The 4,749-nt window shown below is 49.5% G+C and overlaps 1 pseudogene; it reads right to left on the reverse strand.

Moving 5' to 3' along the window:
* Positions 1-2,837: 2,837 nt before the first annotated feature.
* Positions 2,838-4,464, reverse strand: LOC741364 (zinc finger protein PLAGL2-like; annotated as a pseudogene).
* Between the last annotated feature and the right edge of the window lie 285 nt (positions 4,465-4,749).

Below are 4,749 nucleotides of genomic sequence, written 5' to 3' on the forward strand. Positions count from 1 at the left end.
CACTCATGCAGTTTTTAAAAATTTTGTGCCTGGCCATAGTGGCTCATGCCTGTAATCCCAACACTTTGAGAGGCTGAGGCAGGAGGATCACTTGAATCAAGGAGTTTGAGAATGGCCTGGGCAACATAGCAAGACCTTGTCTCTATTATTAAAAAAAATTGTAAGATATAACAAGATGCTAATAAGTGATCATTCTTATCACTCGGCAGCTGAGAGTAAATGTTAATTTTCATATTTTTTTCATCATTCAGAAGTTTTTAATAAACAACTTCATTATAAAAACCTTTTTTTAAAAATGTAATTCTGTAAAACATTGAAAAATCTACTTTAACAGAGATATGCCCTGTGCATTTTCTAATGGCACTTATACTTTACAATTAAAAACCTTGTTTTATATGAAGCCAAAAATACTCCAAGAGGTTATTCACTGTGTTTACAAAGTGCTAGAAGATTTCTGTCTTGTATTTTTCTCTTTAAATAATCTGAAGTTACAAAAGACTGGCTCCGAAGCCTTGACCGCTGGTAGGGAAGGAGAAGCGTGAGAAGTGGTGTCTCAGGAGTTCTAGTGCCAAATATGCAGAGGTGGAAAGGTGCAAGTGCGAAAAATCAGCTAAGGAAGTCAGCTGACACACAAAGAAATTGGACTGGAATTTTTCCAAACCCCTCCATGGAGGCACTAGATGTTCATGGTGAACACCCTTTTCCCTCGCCATAGACCCTACTCTCCAAAGGTGAAGGTCACGGCCAATCCCTTCCACAGCAGGTTCAGAGCTCCAGGAGAGGCCAGGGTGGGATCCCAGAGGAATCTGGACTTTTCTGGCCAACACCTGCCTAAGGCAAAGTTTCTTATTACATAAATATCCTTGTTAAAAAGCAAAATATTGATCCTGTACAATATAACCTGTTAAAAAATCTTGCTTACAAACAGCTCCTAGATAAGAGGGGAGGTGGAGAGAGGACGGAGAAAACAGCTACCAAAAAGGGAAGGGGGAATTTAAAGGACTACTAGGGAAGGTTTTAGGGCAGTGGGAGAATTCCAACTTAGGACAGTATCTACGAGCAAAAAACTAATCACACCTGCTTCCCGGATTTCAATTAAGAAAATGCCATTTGTAAAAGGTTGGGCGGGGGGGATCCTCATTGGTGCTCCCTTCCCTGCCTCCCACCTCAAGATGATGCAGAGATCCTTTGAGCTGACACCTGGGCATGTCATCCCCTTACCCTCAGGACTGCACTCAGCCCTGACCAGCTACTGTGTAGGGTGGGAGGGGAATAGCTCATTGCTGACAGAGGCTGGAGATGGCAGGGAAAGGGGACATCACCCCTGTTTTTCCTGGTCCCTCATTGGTCTTTGTCATATGCCATGGCTCCTGTCCTGGGCAGATGCCCCTCAGGTTCTCATGGCCTCAGTGAGCATACTGAAGTGAGTTTGGGTACTGAGTGTAGGATAAAGCTATTCTTATCCTTTGAACAACCAGGCCACTAAGGCTTCCCCCACCCCCAGCCCCCCAGATTTTAGGAAGGGAGGTTTAAGAAATGACTGGCTAGCTATGGTCCAAAAAAAAAAGGTGAAGGCAGATATTATTCCTCTGTACCAGCAAAGTTCACAGTGATAGGAAAATTCCTTGCGGGTGCTGAGGACACTGAGGGAGGAGGAAAGGAAAGACAGGATAGATGGGAGGACACAGGAGTGAGGAAGGCAAGGAGAAAAGACAGGATGTGGGGGTAAGGCCCCAGTTACAAGGGTTCAAACAGTTGCTTTGCCAGTCCTATGACTTTCCCAGCATCACTTATGGGGAGAGAGAATTCGAGGGAGGGACAGGAAAGGGCAGGCAGAGAGGAAAGGACTCCTCTAACAGCCCAGGACTTTGTATTCTGCAGCCAGAGGCCGAATGGCCTCTGCAAACGGAGGGTGTAGGGAAGGTGGCAGTTAAGGTGAGAAGGGTTGCTGGGTCTAGTGATGGAAACCAGATACAACAAGGAGGATGGCAACAGCGAGTCCCAGCTCGATTCTCACATACCATCACCTGTAATACAAGTCCCAATAACATGACAGCATGCGGGAGGTGGCGCGTATCAAGGTAGACGCTTTTTAAAATAAACCTTAATTAGTCCCTGGGACTCACTGAAACTAACTTTTAGAAGCAAATCATCTAGTCTGATTCTAACCTTGCCAGACATTTTAATATCTGGTTTTGTTTTTTAAAAGGTATCCCAAGCTACCCTGTCTATATCGAAACACACTCCAAATTGCTTCCAATCGAGGGCTAGGGAACTAAATGTTAAGGCCTTTACCTCAAACAAGGAGTACTGGCTTGGGCTGAAGCAGAAGCCTGAGTCCTGGACCTGCTCAGTTCCTGATGACAAACCAAGTGAACCTAGACAGAAGGTGGGTGAGGGAGGACTGGTACCAGGCTGAGGCAGTTCCTTGGTAGTTTGTCCTGAAACCCTAGTGGAGAAGTCAGCATGAGGCACCTACTGAGAGAAGTGCCCAGAAACTGCTGACTGCATCTCTTAAGAGTTAACAGTAAAGAGGTAGAAGTGTATTTCTGAATCAGAGTGGAGGTGTCTCAAGGGTCCCACAATGGAGGTCCCTGAGTTGCCTCCCTTCCATGAGTGGGAAGAGTGAAGCCCATGAAGAACTAAGATGAAGCAAGGATGGGGTTCCTGGGCTCTGGGCAAGGGCTGTGCTCTCTGCGGCAGGGAGCCCCACAAGTCAGAAGAGAAGAACTAATCATTTGTTGCAAGAAACCTTGCTGGATACTAGGGGAAAACTGGAGGTGGGGGCAGGGGCACAAGAAAGTGGAAGTGATGTGATGGAGAGCAGAGAAGCCTTCATGGGGGACACGGATGGGGTGGGTACTAAGGCTCCCTAACAGAGCCAAAAACTGAGCTGAGGAGCTCTGTGGGGGCTACTGGAATGCTTGGTGGAAACGAGGCAGGGTGGTGCTACTCAGGCCAGACGTGAAGACAGGAGGCAAGGAGTGCAGAGGCCCAAAGTTCAGTGGTCAACCCGCTCCTGGGGAATCTTGAGGCTGAGCTTGCAAAGTGGTGAGCAGGGGCTGTGCCTCTGCCTGGGAGTAGCCCATGACCAGGCCTCCTGTGGCCCCAGGTGGGTTACACGGGGGCAGGTTGAGTGGAAGAAAGCCCAGTAGGTGGGAGAAGTCCACGTTAGCAGCGCAGAGGGCCTCAGGGAGGTTGGCGGGGCTCTTGGCAAACAGTGCTTCATCTAGGAGGGCCGCAGCTGCCGCCGGCTGAGGTGAGGCGGGCTGGGGTTCAGCGGCTGAGAGAGACAGGCTTCCAGGAAGCTCCGCCAGAAAACTATCCACCTCCACTTTGGGCAATTTGTCGGGCAAGTATGAGGTAGATCCAAGCTGGTATTTTGGAGGGAGCTGAGCTGGGGAAGAGATAGGTGAGGATTCCAGAGGGCAGCTCATACCCATGGGCAGCGTGTTGTGCATCAGAGAGTGTTGCACGCCCGTGCTGGGCATGGTAGGGATGTGGCACCATACATGCCCATGGGCAACATGCCAGGGAAGGCCTTGGTTCCCATTACTTCCCGAGAGGCCATGCACAGCACAGGGCTCAGCTCTTCCTTCACACTGACTGTGGAGCTGCAGCTAAGTAGGCCTAACATGTCCCCACGGGCTCTGTCTTGATCTTGAGCTGCTCCTGCAAGTGGCTCTTCTTGACATGACGCATCAGGTGGTCCTTACGGCCAAACCGCGGGGCACAGTACTGGCACAGAAAGTCCTCACGGCCTGTGTGCACCACTAGGTGCCGCTGTACATCCTTACGAGTATAGAACCGCCGGTCGCAGTGGTCACAGGGGTGCTTCTTCTCCTTGGCACTGCCTGCTACCCGGCGTGAGTGGCCCTTCAGGTGCTCTAGCAGGGCCTGGGTACTCTCAAAGGTCTGCAGGCACACCTTGCAGCTGAGGTCACCGCTGCTGGCAGCATGCATGGCCAGGTGGCGCCGGTGGCCCAGCTTCGTATTGTAATTCTTACCGCACTCAGAGCAGCGGAGGGCCTCTTTGTTAGGGTCATGGGTCTGCAGATGGTTCCGCAGATGATCCTTGCGGTGAAACACCTTATCACAGTACATACACTGGTGGGTTTCTGGGCTGAGTGGGTGGCCATGTGCCTATACAGCTTGTATTTGGAAGCAAAAGACTTGCCACAGTGCAGCTGACGGCAGCTATATGGTCTCTGCTCTGGTTGTGGGAGGCTGTGAGGCCTCAGCTTCTCTCCATTTGAGAAAGGTTTCCCCGAAATTTCACATTGGCACTTCTCTTGACTCTCCGCCTCCCGGCCCCGAGGCCTGGGAACTAGTTTCCAGCCCACTTCCTCCTGATTTGCATCTTGAATCCAGCGGGGGACGCTGGTGAAAAATGTGGTCATGGCAAGGCTAATGGCAAAGGGCCATGTTATTGAGAATTCCTCACCGTCCGCTCCACACAGGCTCTCAGCTCTGTCACAGCCTCCAATGCGGCTTTGAGAAAACAATCTCTTCGCCGCACTCGGGGCCCCACCGCTGCGGGCTGGGCCGCGCTCGGGTTCCGCCAGTATTTTCAGATTTTTAATCTTTTTTGGTTGTCAGCATTTTCTAGTATTTCTATTCAAATACATATTTTAAAAGTGAGCTATTTTTAAGACGTTTAAGTAATAACTTTAAAATGATAACCTCACATGATAAAACCTAAACATAGAACAAAATGCTAATATTATTTTCTAAGTTATTGACTTTTTT

The sequence above is a fragment of the Pan troglodytes genome, chromosome 3, assembly GCF_028858775.2.
Source record: "Pan troglodytes isolate AG18354 chromosome 3, NHGRI_mPanTro3-v2.0_pri, whole genome shotgun sequence".
NCBI classification, from domain to species: Eukaryota; Metazoa; Chordata; class Mammalia; order Primates; family Hominidae; genus Pan; species Pan troglodytes.